The following is a 19,118-nucleotide window of genomic DNA, read 5'->3' on the forward strand; positions in this document are numbered from 1 at the left end:
TTGTTAAGCAATAAACATTGGAACAATTTTACAACCGAATGAAGAGGAATTTCTGGCCAGTTTTGGTTTGCCCTGAATTCTATCGCTATGCGACAATATGTTATGTATGTAACTGAAACCCGTAGGAATGCCACATTTTTTTAAATATCACGATGTTTTTTAAACAAAATGCTTACAAAATTAGTTTCAAGGAGAAAAATAAACATCAATCCAAATTAGGATTCTGGATGTAAGAGGAAATGTCTTTAACAGTTCATGATACAGGAGCAGACATTTCTTCTGGATAGAGGATCTATGAATGGAGAACTCCCCAGATGGACCTAGGAACTCTGACACAAACCTGGGTCTGAAACTGTCTCTCTAGAAGGGATGCAGCCGTGTGAGGGTCCTTGTAAGCCTGTGTTCCCAGCTGACACCCACCAGAAGCCAGACTGGAGCAGTTTCTGTATCCCAGTTGGAATAAATGCATCATGACCTTTGGGCATTCAGTTCACTGCTGCATAGAAACACAAAGAGAATCAAAGAAGGCTCTTCCAGGTTTGATGACTTGTATAGTATTTTCTTTGGCACAATATCTCTGTTTTTGCCAGCAGACAAAACAAACTTGATTGTGCTAGGAAATTGGCTTAGGAAGTTATTTAAATATTTAGAAGAGAAATGTTGATTCCTCATTTTAAAGCACATAAACATTTAGCAGAACTTACTAATATCACTTAGGTAATGCCAAGTTAATAATTGATGGAGATGAATCCTCAAAAAAAGTACAAGGTAAAATGAGCTGAAAATCTGGGGTAGATGAAACTGTTTCCCAGAAAATCACATGATAAAGATCAGCCAGGTTAGGCCTATGAGGAGTACTTGTGCTTTATCTCAGAGCCCTGGCTTTCTTCAAAGAACTGTTCCATAATTTTAGGTTAGTGGATTCGTAGAAAATCTTCGTTAGAAGGTGGGATGACATTTCTCATGTGAGGAAAGTAACAGGACCCCATAAATCACTCTACCTTTGCAATAAATTTGGATAAATCTTAAATTTTAAGATTTAAGTTTGCCAAGAGGGAGGAGAGAGGGAGCAGGATGGTCTGGGAATTCAGGGTTAGTAGATGCAAACTGGTGTGTGTGTGTGAGAGAGAGAGAGAGATTGGGTCACTTTGCTCTATAGCAGAAATTGGCACAACATTGCAAATCAATATACTTTAATATAAATAAATAAATAATTTTTAAAGGGTAGCTGAATTAAAGAAACTAAAAGTTAAAAAAAAAAAGATTTAAGCCAATATCATTGCCGTATTTTGAGTTATTGGTTTTAACTATGTGAAATGTTAGCTAAGGGAGAATTAAATATTTTAATTTTAATATTTTAATCTATTTTAAATGAGTTGTTTCATTTAAAAAATAGAGACAACTGACACAAAACTCTGAACTTATCTCCAAATGTCACTCAGGTTATGGAAACGAACACCCATTTTCTGGTTCAAGTTCTGGTCTAGGGTCCACAATGAATTTCATGGTTATATCTTTTTAGTCTCCTCTGCAATCTGAGTTACATCTTTAGTCTTTGGACACATTTAAAGAGAAATTTGGTTTTACTCTTTCTAAGAGATACGGGGTTAGGAACTCAGATCTGTCACATCAGGAAATCTGGGGTTTCTGCCTCAGCTCTCTCACTGTAGGACGTTCTAGAAGGCATTTCATCAATAGGAACCCAAATTTACATGATTTATTAATTAATGGAGTTGGGCAAATGAAAGGTTATCAAACCTTATAACACCAAGGAAATTTTAAAATTATTTTTGTTTCCCATCATGAAAAGATTTGATCATGTTATTCAAATTGAATTACTTTGATCATTTTTGATAACATACATGTAATAATGCTTCTAAAACAGTGGCATGTTCTTTATCAAACATACAAATAATAAATGATTGGATAGAGTGATCGTATGTGTTCAAGGAAAGAGAAAAAAATAACCAAAATGGCAAATGCAACAAGTTCATGACTTTTTATTATCTGAACAAAAAGCTTAGTAAGTAATCCAATTTGGTTACTTACTGCTGGAGAGTTTCGGAGGAAAAAATTCAACTAACTGTTTATATGAATGTTGCCTATGTGTTTATGTAACCAGCCTATAGTTAGCTACATGCAACTGAAAATGCATTAAGAGATAAGTTAAGGAAATACCATGGCTTTTTTTTTTTTCTGTTCTGAGTAGATTTCTACATTTAATGTGCTCTTAAGAACATGGTTTTGAAAATTAGTAACAAAATTCTATTTTTAAAATATATTAAGATATATTGCAGATTAAATTACACTTTATCTCAAAAATTCCTTTTTACTCTATGAGCTATACTTCCAGGTAGCAAAATGTCCATGTTTTTAGTAAATTGTGTAACTATAGAAAAGAAACAGTGATGGCTATCACTGATATATTCAGCCTGAAATACATCCAATCAAATTCAAAATATCTGCTAAACTGTTAATCTTTGTTACAGCAAAGAAAGTTTTCAGTTAGGCAATAACAACCTTGAAGCACTTAAAATACCTGGGAATTAATTCAAAATCCAGGTTGAAGTTTTTTTCCTTAGGTATAAAATTTCAGAGCCTTAGAAGTAAATTTATGAAAACTTAAAATTAGTAATCTTTAATATAGAAGTTGTGGAAATAAGGGTAACTTTAATATAATTTATCTTATGTTAAATGGTTCTTGAGGTTATAATAATTGTGCAACCTACAACATTCAAATTAGTCTTTATTTATATAATTCATTATATCTATTAGTAACCATTTAAAAATTTCCATAACAGTTAGATTCTTGAAGAGATTTTGGCTTCGTATGCAACCATCCCAGCTCATCCCTGTTTTTCAGTGGGACGTCTAAGGTCCAGAGAGAGGCAGTGATGAGCAAAACACCATGGGGCTTCTCACTGGCAAAATCCGCTCCATACTTGAATTATTCTAATGGTCGAATGACATTGTTCTTCTGTACCATGCTGCCTTTTTAAGGGGTATGAATTGGTGGGTTTTTAAAATTATTATATCAAGCACAATAGACAGAATGTGTGAATAAGCTGATTACTTTTAGAGGAAACCAATGGAAATGATGAAAAAGTATTTTATATGAGCCAAACTATTTTTCTGGGAAAAAAACCACAGAAGTTGATTGCACAAAAAAAAAAAGAAAGAAATAACAGAACAGAAAGCTGTTGATTTTTTTTCCCCCCTGGGAATATATGGAATAAGAGTAATGCAAACTTCCAAGTGGTGATTTAGCAGTATAATGGCTAAAATCAAATGATTCTAATAGAGAAATGAGAAGGAGATTCGTAAACAATATTGTCTTCTCAGCTGGAATCCAGAATAAGGGGAAAATAATGTTAACAAGAGAAGGACAGCCTCTCATTAGGGTTGGTTTTGTAATTGTTGTAAACTATTAAATAATCTTGCAACTAGTGAAAAAACCTCTCAAGAGAGAATCACAATCCTTTTCCTTATCTAGTGAATAGAGTATCACCTTCTTTGGGGTCCCATGAAAGGAATAGCATGCAATCTAGCGCCTGTTTTTCTCTAAACCAGTGGTTTCAGTGTGCACTCCTTAATCCAGCAGCATGAGCGCGACCGTGGAACCTGGTAGAATTCCCAGACTCAGCCCAGGTCTGCTGAATCAGAAGTTCAGGGACAATTCCTGAAATCATACTTTTAACAAACCCTCCAGGCAACTTGTGCCCCCTAAAGTTCGAGAACTACTGCCTTAAATCATGCCCTGATATCCATTTAAACTTTTCTGAAGGCTATGTACGATGAAAATAAATCCGTGCAGCAGGATCTCGTGCCTTTAGAACCCAGGATGCCAGTGGCTTCCTGCTTTTCCTCTTTGTGTGGAGTTATAAGCAGAAAGTTTTAGCAACCTTCCTCGCCATGAGGATATTGGCATTTCTGCAGTGATGCCCTCTGAGAACTTTCAGGGCATAAAGAAAATGGATGTGGAAGACTTGAGGAGTCATACCAACGGAAAATGTCCTAGAGTCTAAAAGCAGAGGGATTTTCTAGTGTTTTTCACCTCCCTGCTCACAAGTAGTACATGCGACATAACTTTTTAAAAATTTCGTTGAAGTAGAGTTGACTTACAATGTTGTATTAATTTCTTCCGTAGAGCAAAGTGATTTAGTTACACATATGTATACATTTTTTAATATTTTTTCTGTTGTGGTTTATCACAGGATATTGAATATCATTCCCTATGCTTTACAGTTGGATGTCGCTCTTTCTCCATTCTGTCTGTAATAGTTTGCATCTGCTAATCCCAAATTTCCAGTCCTTTTCTCCCCAACTCTCCTTCCCTCTTGGCAACCACAATTCTGTTCTCTATATTTGTGAGCCTGTTTCTGTTTTGTAGATTCCACATATAAGTGATATCATATATTTGTCTTTCTCTTTCTGGACTCGCTTCATTAGTATAATAAGTGAAGTCCACCTATGTTGCTGCAAATGGCATCATTTCATTCTTTTTTATGGCTAATATTCCATCATATATATATATATACATATATATATACATATATATATATGCGCAAACATACACACACACATATATATATATATACATATATATATACATATATATATATATATATGCGCAAACATACACACACACACACACACACACCCTCCCCCCGCATATATCCATTCGTCTGTTGATAGACATTTAGGTTGCTTCCATGTCTTGACTGTTGTACATAGTGCTGTGATGCTATGAACATAAGGGTGCACATATCTTTTCAAATTATAGTTTTGTCTAAATCTATGCCCAAGGGTGAGATTGCTGGATCATCTGGTAATTCTGTTTTTAGTTTTTTGAGGAATCTCCAAACAGTTTCGAATAGCGGTGGCACCAATTTACATTATCATCAACAGTTGAGGAGGGTTCCCTTTTCCCTGCATCTTCTCCAGCATTTGTTATTTGTAGACTTTTTAAAATAATATCCATTCTGACCTGTGTAAGATGGTACATCAGTGTAGTTTTGATTGTATTTCTCTAGTAATTAGTGATTTGAGCATCTTCTCATGCGCCTTTTGGCCATCTGCATGTCTTCTTTGAAGAAACGTCTTTTTAGGTATTCTGCCCGTTCTTTGATTGAGTTGTTTGGGGTTTTGTTGTTGTTGTTGAGTCGTATGAGCTGCTTATATATTTTGGAAACTAAGCCCTTGATGTTTACAAATATTTTCCAAGTCTGTAGTTGTCTTTTCATTTTATTTTGGCCTCCTTTGCTATGCAAAAGCTTTTAAGTTTGATTAGGTCCCATTTGTTTATTTTTGTTTTTCTTTGTGTTGCTTTGGGAGACTGACCTATGAAAATTTTGCTGTAATTTATATCAGAGAATGTTTTGCCTATCTTCTCTTTTAGGAATTTCATGGTGCAATGTTTTATATTTTGTATTTTAAAGCCATTTTGTGTTTATTTTTGTGTTTGGTGTGAGGACGTGATCTAACTTCATTGATTTGCATGCAGCTGTCCAAATTTCCCAACACCACTTGTTGAAGAGGCTGTTTTTTCCCATTTATATTCTTTTTTTCCTTTTAACAGCCATACCTGCATTGTATGTTTTTGGGCCAGGGGTTGAATTGGAGCCACAGCTACAGCCTATGCCACAACCGTGGCAACACCAGATCAAAGCCGAATATGTGACCAACACCACAGCTTGCAGCCAAGTTGGATCCTAACCCACTGAGTGAGGCAAGGGATCAAGCCTTGTCACGGAGACAATGTTAGGTCCTTAACCTGCTGAGACACAGTTGGAACTCCATCCCATTGTATGTTCTTACCTCACTTGTCAAAGATTAATTGACCATAGGTATGTGGGTTTATGTCTTTATTCTGTTACATTGATCTATATGTTTGTTTTTGTGCCAATACCACACTGTTTTGATTACTATAGTTTTGTAGTATTGTTGGACATCTGGAAGGGTTATGCCTCCTGCTTTATTATTTTTCCTTGGAATTGCTTTGGCAATTCTGGGTCTTTTATGGTTCCATATAAATTTTAGGATTATTTGTTCTAGTTCTGTGAAAAATGTCATGGGTAATTTGATAGGAATCACATTAAATCTATAGAGTACTTTGGATAGTCTGACCATTTTAGCACTATTCCAATCCAAGATCATGGGATATCTTTTGATTTCTTTGAATCATATTCAATTTCCTTTATTAATGTTTTGTAGTTCTTAACCTATAAGTCTTTCACCTCCTTGGTGAGGTTTATTCCTAAGTATTTTTTTATGTGATTTTAAAAGGGATTGTTTGTTTACATTCCCTCTCTGATATATCATTGTTAGGGGGCAGTTAATTTTAATCCAACACAGATTAAAGTGACTTGAATTTCAAAATTAATTGTAGCCCTACTGACCAGGCCTGAGATTTGTGTGACAAAAAGGGTAGCTCACACACACATGTCTTGCTGATGTTGTGTAGCTTCAGTCATCCATTTCCTTTTTAAGATTTTTAATGGTTTTCTTCCTCGTTCATTTTCTCTCTCATTCATTTGTAATGATTCTTCTGTCTGTTAGTTTAGTCTTGGTAGATTCTCTCTCCTTCATTCCTGGGAAACATGCTGCTTTTCCTTGGCATTCCTGTGAAGGAGCAAAGAGAACACTAAGATATCAGGATTATCTTGATGGGACCTTGGGTAGAGATAGGGAGATGGGAGTCAGTCTAAAAAGAAAAAAATTTCAACAGCAACAAGTTAAAAATGAGTTATAATTTGTCTCTTGATTCCTAATGGAATATAAAAGTACGAATTCCAGTCTTCCACAAAAAAAAAAAAAAAAAAAAGGTCAAATACTCTGTCCCTTTTGGTATAGATTCTCAAAAATTTAGAAAAAAATTTGACGAAATTCCTAATGTCATATACCTAGAAATAAGAGAGCAAAAAGATACTGAAATTTTCCTTCATCTTTCAGGTTTTAGTTAGCCAAATTCCCCAGGAACAATTAATGATTAATGGATTATGAGTCAAGCTAACCAAGTTTATATAAGATTTAAAAAAAAAAAAAAACTAACAAAAACTTCAAAGCATATGCCATTACTCATTGTTACTGGTGGTAAGAAGGGCAAAGATGGAGAGTGGGCTGGAAGAAACACTGAAACAAATTTAAAGAACCACCAGCTCTCAGGTAAGAAGGCCGCCCATAAGCCAGGGCACCTTGGAAGGAGGGCAACTCTGAGGCACAAGACTTGAGTCTGCAGCAGGAGGAAGGAAACCACTTATCTCTCTCTTCTTCCTGCTGCTTGTGCATCTCACATCCTTCTGGAGAGAAGTGCTAGGAATACAGACTTCCATTTCTTTGGATGCAGGCCTGTGATCCCCTCAAGGCTCATGTAACCCAATTGTTAGAAGGTATGATTTCTGCAAGAGCAACTTGGAAAGTAAGGAAAAGCCACTTCCCTGAATCCTGAGGAGCTGAATCTCTGGAGGAGTCTTAGAAACACAGTGTATCAGTTTAAATTCTCTGGAAAAACAGGCAAAGAGGAGATGATAGACTGGTAGAGAGAGAGAGATTCCAGAGGGGTTGATTTTAAGGAATTGGGTCATGTGATTATGGGGGCTGGCTGGTCCTTAGCTATAGGGCAGGCTCGTAAACTGGAGACTCAAGCAGAAGTTGACATTGAAGTCTTGAGTCTGAAATCCATGTACCAGGCCAGAATGCAAATCTCAGGCAGGATTTCTGGGTTTCTAACCTCGAGGCAGAGCCCTTCTTTTAGAGGAACATCTCAAATGTTGCTGCAGCTGATCGGATGAGGCCCATCACATCAGCGATGGAAATCTCTTTTGTGTACTTGCTTTTAGAGGTTAAACACACGCACCAAATACTTTTAGAAGGACATCTTGACTTGCGTTTGACCAGACGTCTAGGTGCCACAGGCTCGCCGAGCTGACACATACAGTTAACACAGTCAAATATTTGGTGCTTTCCCCATCGTTCTGGAGGCCACGTTGCCAGACACTGTTGACTATGTCCCCAGCTGTGGTTTCGGCAGAGAGGCATTCCACTGTGACACAGAGCAGGCAGGGTTTGTGGCAATACCAATGTGTGTAAAGAGGTATCTGTGCTCTCCTCCAGCTGAAGAACAAGTATGCAGTTAATTGATTCAAGATTTTCTTATCCTTCAGCAGTTGCTCAGACATTATGCTATGTTTCATACAGTTTTCTGCTCTGAGTTTGGCACATTTGGGTTTTCACTAAAGTGATCATTCACCATCTTTCTTTTTCTTTTGATAATAAAAATGTCATTTTCAGCCAGTTCCTTATGTTTTTTAAACCTCTTTTACTTTTAGTCTTTTTAGCCTCTTGTTGAGAACCATAATAACTTTCTTTTTTTGCTTTTTTTTTTTGCTTTTAAGGGTCACACTTGTGGCATATGGAAGTTCCCAGACTTGGGGTCTAATCGGAGCTACAGCGGCTGCCCTATACCCCAGACACAGCAATGCCAGATCCGAGCCAAGTCTGCGACCTACACCACAGCCACAGTTCACGGCAGCACCGGATCCTTAACCCACTGAGCAAGGCCAGGGATTGAACCGGCAACCTCATGGTTCCTAGTCAGATTTGTTTCTGTTGTGCCATGATGGGAACTCCAAGAATCATAATAATTTTTTTTTAGCATTTGCATTGTAAATGGACTCACTTACCATATATGAAACAAGTTTCTTAAAAACCTTTGTGTTTTTATTTCAGTTATGATTCCTTGTTTTCCTCTCGTAATATTTGTCTCCTGGTCTCCTGGTCTCCCAGCCTTTCAATGGTACTTCTTTTCCACTGCATGCCCCCTCCCCCAGCTTCTTCCCTTCAGCCTCCTGACAGGTTATTTATAGATTCTAATCTGGTTGACTGCTTTCTAGGTCAACTGCTCTCCATGCATATTGCAAATTTTCTGTACTTTTTCAATATAGTAACCCAGTCATTTCCAGATTGTCCTGTATTTTTCTTTCAAGGATTACTCTCTGATTTTGTTGTTTTTCTTTGTGTTGCTTTGGGAGACTGACCTATGAAAATCCTTCCTCAAGTGACTTCACAAGTAAACACTACTCTAAGTTATCACATGCTTGAAAATGTTTTTATTCGTGCCTTGTGTGATAGTTTGTCTATGTTTAGAATCTAAGATTGAAATCCTTGCCTCTCAGAACTTTGAGGGTGTTGATGATCTCTCATTGTCTTTTGACAATTCGTGGTCCTATAAGGAAATGTGGAAAACATATTTTAAACATTGTTTTAATAAACATTAAAATTTTAAGGACTAAAACTTTGGAAATTTGCCATTTTAGAAAACGCCAAAATCAAAGGCAAAATTATTGTGATAGAAAAGCTCTATACCTGTCTGAATGCTGCATTTGGAGCTTGTAGATTAATACATAAAAATAATGATACAAACCTCTGGTAACTTCCCCAAGTCTTCCAGGGGAGTTATATCTGAACATTTGAAACCTGAGTTATGTAATTCATTATAAATGACTTACGGCATACTTTCAATTATAGTTAAAAGATTATACTGATTTTTTTTTAAATTGTCTAAGAATCATTTACCTTCTTTGTATATTTCCATTCAGTATAATAAAAGGAGCATTAAAATATTTGATATGTAAAGAAATTGTGTCCGATGGGGTAGGAGTTACTTGATTAACATGGAAACACACTGCACCTCTTCCTCTGTCTTTCCTCAACTTTTTATCTTCTTGACATTTGTTCAAGTATTCTGTCTCCTCAAATCTCCCTTCTAGACCTCTTCAATATTGTGTGTTTGTATCTTTTAGTAACTCCTCTTCCATCACTTTAATGAAATCTGCAGAAAAGAGAGGTGCGTTTAATCTGACATCTTGGACCAGAATCTGACATCTTGGACCAGAATTTCTATGATGCTGTTGTTATCTATTTCTGTAGTGCCTCCCTAAAATACCACATATGTGACCTATATGTATTCTATTATTATTTTTAGGCATTTAAATTATTTCAACTTTGATCATGTTTAAAATGCCATCAGTAATTGAATTTAGGAGTTAACACTGAACTCATGTTGTGAGTCAATAATTTGAAGGTCAGGTGATTTCTAGACTTACTGTGCTGATCATTCTGTAATGTATATAAAGGTCAAATTACTGAATTCTACACCGGAAACTAATATTGGGTGTCAACTATACTTCCGTTTAAAAAAAGGAAAATAGTTTTAACTTGTGTATGTTTTTAATTTTGAAATGTTAACTTCCGTAAGCATTACATCTCGAAGCATACATAACAATAGGAGTTATTTGGATGTTAGTGTGATGAGCACAAGTGTGGGCAGCCCTAGCTGTGGAAACTTGCTTAGTTATTCCACCTGTTTACCCAGAAAGCACTCTGGGAAATGGGGGTCTAGGAAGCTTGGTTGTTCTTCCAACCAGAGATGTCTGCTCTGTAGGGATTTCACTAAACACTTGGGGACACCAAAGCAAGAATTAGTTGTCGCGTGATATGTATTGGCAGGATATATGTTTATCTGACACTCAGGACTTTCAGATTTAAAATTCAAATCATGAAGGTTCTTATAAGATGTTTTGAACACTTTCATGCAGTGAACATCAGAAAAGGCTCAGACTGGCATTCTTTTATGCACGTGCAACGTCCCAAGATTTAGCTTCTGCTTGTGTGAACCATATGATCAGAAAAACATTTGCCTCTGGCTGATAAGATCAGTTAAACTTGTGGCTCTGGGCTTGTGTATGCAGCTAGACTAAGTAGACAAAGCTCAAGATTGACACAGGGAGAACAGGGGTTGGCCCAGGACGAGTTGTTTACGAGAGCCTTGGGAGCGTGTGACAAAGCTCCAGGGAGGACCTAGCCACAGTGAGCTTTTCAGGGAGGGGATACACGCTGGCTCTGGCGTAGTGTGATAGATTTACTCTTTCTGGAAAAACTGCCGTGTTGCACAATCGCAGAAGGCGTTGTTGCTTCAGGGAGGGTTACGATTTATAAAGCAAACTTTCTGCACTTGCTAGTTCTACAGATACAAAGAAATTAAAAAATGAAGACGAATTTCCCAGAGGCGAATGTTCTCTTGCCTTCTTAGAATCTCCTGTAGCTCGATTGTCAGACTTTAGTTTTGAACCTAAGTTCCTCTTCTGAGTAGGAATGGTTATGAAAACTCCATAGTACCCCACCAACCAAAGAAAGTCAGACCTAAAGCTATTTTAGGGGGAACCTCACAGATGACTTTAAGGAGGAAAGATTCCCCGTTGCTTTAGAAAACCAGGATAGCTTACATCTTACTACAGCTAACGCTTGAAAAAGATGGATGTGAACTGTTGTAGGTCCTCTTATACTCGAGGTATCTCCAGTCGATATGTACCACGGCACTGCATGATCCCTGGGGGAGTCCGTGGATGTGGAGCTGTGGAGAGAGAGGGCCAGCAGTAAGGGTATACCTGGAATTCTTTTTCCCCCCACACTTACAGCATGCGGAAGTTTTGAGCTAGGGATCGACCCCACGCCACAGCAGCGATCCAAGCTGCTGCAGTGACAACACCGGATACCTAACCCACTGTGCCCCAAGGGAACTCCCTCACCTGGATTTTCAACTGCATGAAGGATCGGTCCCCCTAACCCCCACATTGTTCCAGAGTCAACTATATTAGATAGTCTGCCACAATGCAGTTGTTTTGCATGGATATCAAAATAAGAAACCAGGAGTTCCCATTGTGGCTCAGTGGTATCAAACCCAACTGGTATCCATGAGGTTTGATCCCTGGCCCCGTTCAGTGGGTTAAAGATCTGGCATTGCCGTGAGCTGTGGTGTAGGTAGCAGACATGACTCTGATCCTGCATTGCTGTGGCTCTGGCGTAGGCTGGCAGCTACAGCTCCGATTCTAACCCTAGCCTGGGAACTTCCATATGCCATGGGTGCAGCCATTAAAAAAAAAAAAAAAGAAACTGTACTGCTACCATCATAAAACAGAAGAGGATAATTTTAGAAGAGAGTTTGTAAAAGAAAATAATACAGTGTTGCATGGAATACTGTGGGAATTCTTAATTTGGCTTGACATAATTTGTTACTAGGTTTATAGGCTTCCACTGGGGTTATCTGAATTCTCTGGCATCCTCAGCTGTAATCTCCTGGGAGCAGAGGTTGGGAAAGAGAGCTGGCGGCCAGGAGCGGGTCTGCCCCGTGCCTGCAGGTCCAGCTGAGGCAGCCCTTCCTCCCGCAGGCATTCCAGCACTTGCAGCCCTGGCGGGGCCTCTCATTTAGGATTGGCTTCCATCTCACTGGCAGTCCCAGAACCATTTTTCTCTGCCAACTGCAGCACTGCGGTATGATCCATTCTGAGCTCAGCTGGAACAGAACGCATGAAGTCAGAACCACCCCCGGCGATGATCCCGAAGCCAGTGGCAAATGCCTTTAGTTTCTTGATGGCCTTGGCATCCTGGGCAAATGTCCATCTTCTTTCTAACTTCCTGCTGGTGTGGTTCCTCCAAGGTCACCAGACATCCATTCTGGTGCTTCAGGGCCGCTGTAGCCTGGCAGAGAGGCATCAGCGTGGCAGGCACACACATACTTGTGACATTACAGCCATGGAAAGTGTGATGAAAGACTGGTATATGAGACCTCAGAAACTGCAGTAAGGAGGTTGACATGTTCAGGGGTCTGGACAGCCTTTCTGAGGAAGCCACAGGGACTGAGTGAAATATAAGTAGTAAGTAGGATTTAAGCAGGCCAGGTGGGAAGGAAAAGCATGTTCGGTCGGAAGGAACAGCAGGTGTAAATGCCCCACAACTGGCACAGTGAGAGCCACAAAGAGCCCAGGAAGCTGGGGATTGGAGAAGGACATCAGAGGAATACCTGGGAACTCTTTAGGGATTTTTGCCTTTTTTCCAGGAACAATGGGACAGAATGGGAAGTGTTTCAGAAAAAGGCGTAACAGGCGTTTAGAGAGTACAGCAGGGAGATTAAGAATGAGCAGTTGGTAACCGCATATGGCTGGCATATATCTGATCTGTTATAAACCTTGACAAATTATTTCCTCACCTCTGGTTTCATTTTCTTCCATATGTTCAATGGTACCAATAGTACCTACTTATTTGGTTGGTTGTTAATCAAATGAAAGTTTGTTTATAATTTTAAAACAGTGCTGATTGCATCATAAACACCTGATTTTTAAATAACATTTTTAAAAGTTATTTATTTCCAAAAATGGTGCCTCACTAAATATAAATACAGTGCTCCTATGGCATAGACCCAAAGCTGCTTTCATTCTCTGTAGACCCTAAAATAGCTAGGAATCATTTCAAATCTCTTATTAGTAGCTGTTATAGAAATCATTGATATCAAGACAAATACACTAAACTATTCCTTCTTTTAAATCAGAATTAAAATGAATTTCCCATATTATGGTAAGCCGTTAGCCTCATCTCACTGGTTCACTGTAACTGGCTAACTTCAAATCCGTAGGCTAAAATCAAAAGAAACAACGTCTTGTTCTGGATGAGGCATGTCAAGTTGGACTTGATGACAAGGTCACTGGTGCCTGAGAAAAGCCAGCCCATAACCCCTGAACCATGAGGTTGACAAGACAAGACAAGACAAAAACAAGTTGACAAGACAAACTGGTATTTCTTTTTTCAGTTTTATCCTTTGACAACAATATAATATGTTGGCTAAGTAGATATGTTATGGATCAAGGGGCTATTCCCTAATATATTTGTTTTCTTTGTCATTTTTATTGGCTTAATTTTCATGATTCAGAAGAATTCTAATTTGAATACAATTAGTAAAAATATTTTTCAGTTTCAACGTGGCATTTTTAAGTTGTGCTGGTGCTCCAAAGACACGTAACAAATGAGTCACTTCAATTCCAACGTATATTCTTGAGTAATGAACAAAGGATAACTTTTTATAATTCATGATTAATTACATGCATGTCGGAGTAGGTGTTAGCTTTTTAAAATACTGACTTATCCTTGACAATATTCCCAATTTAAAGGGATCTGTTTTACCTGTGCTCCCTCACACTTTCCATTTGAATCCTGACTTTTAACATTTTTAAGCCTCTCTTCCTGGGGACTGAATATTAAGGAATGTGTGGATAGGGAAGGTGGCCTGCCGTTCCAGGAAACAAAGAAGGTTGCCCCAAGCACAGCTCTACAAGAATCAAGCCATTAGCCACTAGAGACTGCCTCTCATGCTCTGCCCTGAGGGGAATTCAGGATGGAGAAACACAAGAAATGTGCTGTGCTTTGGATACCAGCTTCCAGAGAGATGAGACGCAAATCTCCGGAATAATTTCGGTGAACCCAGATCCTTGCATCGCCCCATGCATAGAAAAGCACGGAAATCATTAACTTGATGTCGGACTTCAAGGCCTCTGCAAGAAGGTAGAACTCAAAGCCTCTGGGCGAGGCAAGAATTACAAGTCCCTTGCCATCGCCCCACCCAACCAGCAAGCATAGTGGGAGACCCTGATTTCCCCAACCAACCAGCGGGTCGGCAGGTGTATCCTAAATCGCTCCTCTCTCCCTGGGCTGTAAAAACAGACACAGCCATGAACTGGGGAGCTGGCTCTCCCTGATCATCAGAAAGTTGTCCTTCCTGCTGTGCTAGCAGTGTTCATCCCAACAAACTCTTCTTTTCTCTTCACCGCTCTATTGCTGGAAATTATTCTCCTGACACACACCCAGAGACCACAGCACCTGAGAAATTTGTTCTTTAAAATTAGCAGTAATCTTTTGATGGTCAACCACATGCTTTTTCCCCCAGCCAAAAACTCCTGTATATCCTGGGTCTTCTCTTACATCTTTGGAGCAGTTCATTCGAGCTGAGAGGCTATCTCCCAAGAACCTTGAATAAATTTTAACTTGCAACTTTTAAGTTGTGCCTTTTTCTCCAGTCAAAAAAGCATGGTAGTCTCTTTGACCATTCTTGTCCATCACAGTACTTTTTCAATGGCAAATAAAACGTCCTGTCCTTTGGTTTATTTACAAAATTATCCCTATGATAATTTCCCCATATTTTAAGTGCTGAATGTCCTGTGTTTGCCTCAAGTCTTTCCTTTGAGTCACCCTATGGGATTCTGTTTAAATTAAAAAGTCAGCATAGATATTCATAGATTTTACTCAAGAGATATCTTTCTTTGACGTCCTTTGTTGTTCTTTTTATACAACACCATGCTCCGTAATTCTGGCAAAGTCACATACTGCTTCAGTCAAGGACAAAGAGTGTGCTTGACCTGAAAAAAAGAACCAAAACTTTGAGTCTGGAATATTTATCATTTCGATCCCATCAATAAATGCTCTCAGTGAGATAAAGTCTAGTTTTGTATTTCGTTTAAGCATTTAGGATGGAAAATAACTATATGGCTTTATTCCATGAGCACAGTGCTGTGCCCGTGACAGAAAGCCATTAACTCTTTGATAAATGAACATTTCATAAACATTGGAATGGCAGAGAGCTAAAGTGCTCGTGTTACCAAACTGAACTGGGGTCAGCTTGCCAACCGAGCAGCAAAACCAATATACTGGCAAGGGGTTATGGTCAAGGAAGGTGTAGCACCCAGCAAGGAATACAGGCTGCTCGTGCTCCAAAGGTACGACCTCCCTCATGGCTTGCATGGAAGGACGATTAAAGCAACCTTTGGGGTGAGGGCTGCCGCTCATGGACTGTCTTCGGATTGGTTGGTGGGAGGTCACAGAGGATGCTTCCGGAAACTTAGTTGTCCATCTAATTCCAGCCAGTCTGGGATCTCCATGTTTGTGCTCAGCCTGCAGTCACCATCCTCTACCTGAGTGGGGGTCTTAGTCCCTGCAAATCACTCAGATGTGCGCCAGACTCTGATCACCTGAGTGGGGGTCTTAGTCCCTGCAAATCACTCAGAGATGTGCGCCAGACTCTGATCACCTGAGTGGGGGTCTTAGTCCCTGCAAATCACTCAGAGATGTGCGCCAGACTCTGATCACCTGAGTGGGGGTCTTAGTCCCTGCAAATCACTCAGAGATGTGCGCCAGACTCTGATCACCTGAGTGGGGGTCTTAGTCCCTGCAAATCACTCAGAGATGTGCGCCAGACTCTGATCACCTGAGTGGGGTCTTAGTCCCTGCAAATCACTCAGAGATGTGCGCCAGACTCTGATCACCTGAGTGGGGGTCTTAGTCCCTGCAAATCACTCAGAGATGTGCGCCAGACTCTGATCACCTGAGTGGGGGTCTTAGTCCCTGCAAATCACTCAGAGATGTGCGCCAGACTCTGATCACCTGAGTGGGGGTCTTAGTCCCTGCAAATCACTCAGATGTGCGCCAGACTCTGATCACCTGAGTGGGGGTCTTAGTCCCTGCAAATCACTCAGAGATGTGCGCCAGACTCTGATCACCTGAGTGGGGGTCTTAGTCCCTGCAAATCACTCAGATGTGCGCCAGACTCTGATCACCTGAGTGGGGGTCTCCACCTGAGTGGGGGTCTTAGTCCCTGCAAATCACTCAGAGATGTGCGCCAGACTCTGATCACCTGAGTGGGGGTCTTAGTCCCTGCAAATCACTCAGATGTGCGCCAGACTCTGATCACCTGAGTGGGGGTCTTAGTCCCTGCAAATCACTCAGATGTGCGCCAGACTCTGATCACCTGAGTGGGGGTCTTAGTCCCTGCAAATCACTCAGAGATGTGCGCCAGACTCTGATCACCTGAGTGGGGGTCTTAGTCCCTGCAAATCACTCAGATGTGCGCCAGACTCTGATCACCTGAGTGGGGGTCTTAGTCCCTGCAAATCACTCAGATGTGCGCCAGACTCTGATCACCTGAGTGGGGGTCTTAGTCCCTGCAAATCACTCAGAGATGTGCGCCAGACTCTGATCACCTGAGTGGGGGTCTTAGTCCCTGCAAATCACTCAGATGTGCGCCAGACTCTGATGTCTACCCCCTGAGGAGGAATTAGGACTCTTTTATCACTGAGCTATTAGTTCTTCCTTGTTTCACTGCATTTCCTTTCTTTCTGCATTCCCTCACTTCCCTAATTAGCAATCCCTTGTGTCTGCTCTTTGGAACTCAGGGGAGGCCTTGGAGACAAATAAGGAATGAGGGATGGGACAGGGGGGTCTTTTGTCCCAGGGAGGGCTCTACAGGGTCCTGCTTGGTTTCTGTCCCCCCTTGTCTTTGATACTCCTCCATCCTGAGGGGAGCAGGGGCTTGCAAGAAAGGGAATACATTTTTGGATGGAGAGGTTAATCGTAAGCTCAGCAGGGGAGTTCTGTTTGGGGTGGACTTGGTTTCAATCCCAGAAAGGAGGGCTGGTGGAGAAAGTTTTATGGTGAAGGCAGCATCAGAGCTGAGATCTGCCAGGAGGTAATGTGAAGGTTTTCCTGTGCAGAGCTAGGAACCATGAGGTTGCGGGTTTGGTCCCTGCCCTTGCTCAGTGGGTTGACGATCCGGCATTGCTGTGAGCTGTGGTGTACGTTGCAGACGCGGCTCGGATCCCACGTTGCTGTGGCTCTGGCGTAGGCCGGTGTCTACAGCTCAGATTCGACCCCTAGCCTGGGAACCTCCACATGCCACGGCAGCGGCCCAAGAAATAGCAAAAAAGCCAAAAAAAGCCAAAAAAAAAAAAAAGGTCCAGGCGATGTTTCAGAAGGAGGAAGGAATGACACCCATCAAACTTTCTTTCATTATTGATTGTCCCATTGATTCATTCCATCAAGCACATTAGCTACTTGGCTACTGTGTCCAAAATACTATGTGTATTTGTGCTGGAGTCTTTGCGAAATGATTCCAGGCCTCAAGTTGCAAATTTACTGGCTTAGGTGGTCAACAGTCATTCCACTAATTACCCTGATTGCGCCTGGCCCACACCTGTGCTGTGATGTGGCTGCTGGGCAGCAGGGCACGTCCCCAGAGCCTTGAGCCAAGAAGGAGCTGTTTGAAGCAGCAGGTGACAGGGAGTGAGTTCTTGGCCCTGGTTCCCCAAGAAGTCTGATCCCATTCCCTTTTAAACATTACTTAAAAAAAAAATGCTCAAAAATTTCACACACCTCTCAGCCTCGTTTTAGATTTTCCCCAGTATGGTTGTGAATTTTATACACACACACACACCTTGTCATCTCAGTGGGATTTCATGGCGGAGACGGAAGATCCATGTTTTCTACTGAGAAATAAAATATTGCCTGCCATATCAGTAAACAAAGGATGTCACAGTCATCAGTGATTGTAGCCACTTCCAAGGGTGAGGCGGTGAGCCCTGAGGGAACTCAGGAAGGACGCAAAGAACACCTGCCATCCAGCAGCCGTCGGACGGCTGACAGTCCCCAGGGAGCACCCGGAGGAAGCTAAGGATGTGAAAACACAGCATGCTGGCCCCAGATAGCTGACGTGCCGATCAAAGGAATGCTTTCAGTGAGCCCAGGACTTTGCATTTTTCCATGCAGGGAAAAGCACTGAATTCCTTAACTTGAGATGTCTACTTTTCTGTTATTAGCAGTAACTTTTTTCCCTACTACCTGCCCTTTGTTGCAAAACTCCTGTATGGATATAGATAGGTATAGACACAGACAGAGATACAGATACAGACACAGACACACACACACACACAGATACAGATACAAATACGTCCTAGCTCCCCCTCACCTCTTCAAGATAGGTAGAGATACAGACAGAGATACAGATACAGACACAGACACACACACAGACACACACACAGATAGAGATACAAATACGTCCTAGCTCCCCCTCACCTCTTCAGAGCACTTTTCTTAGGGTTACTTGAGATGCTGCCTCCCGGGCTTAAGTCATTTTGCCCCAGATAAAACATAACTCTCAACTTTTAAGTTGTTCATTTTTTTTTAGTCAACACTACCTACAAACTTGAACTAGAAGAAAGCTACTGATTTTGCCATGTGTGTTTAGAAGTCATCTGTTTCACTCAGTTCACTCCTTGTCTGCAGTAGTTTTGCATTCAAGTATTTTGCTTATTCCAGATGATCAAAATACCATCTGCACAGACGAACTTCACTATATTTCTTCCAGCATGATACTTCATAATTTGTTCTATACCTAATCATTTTGGCTAACATTTCCAGAGGAGCATCTTAGTGATGTTAATTTGAGAAATTTAATATCATGGCAAGAT

At 40.5% G+C, this 19,118-nt stretch overlaps 1 long non-coding RNA gene and 1 pseudogene across 4 annotated transcripts in view; one reads left to right on the forward strand and one right to left on the reverse strand.

Annotated features, from left to right (window-relative positions):
- Positions 1–19,118, forward strand: part of LOC102161653 — a 218,035-nt gene that overhangs the window by 120,101 nt on the left and 78,816 nt on the right. The gene's annotated exons all lie outside the window — the stretch shown is intronic.
- LOC100626303 lies at positions 11,847–12,822 on the reverse strand (annotated as a pseudogene).

Source organism: Sus scrofa, chromosome 16 (genome assembly GCF_000003025.6).
Source record: "Sus scrofa isolate TJ Tabasco breed Duroc chromosome 16, Sscrofa11.1, whole genome shotgun sequence".
In the NCBI taxonomy this organism is placed as follows: Eukaryota; Metazoa; Chordata; class Mammalia; order Artiodactyla; family Suidae; genus Sus; species Sus scrofa.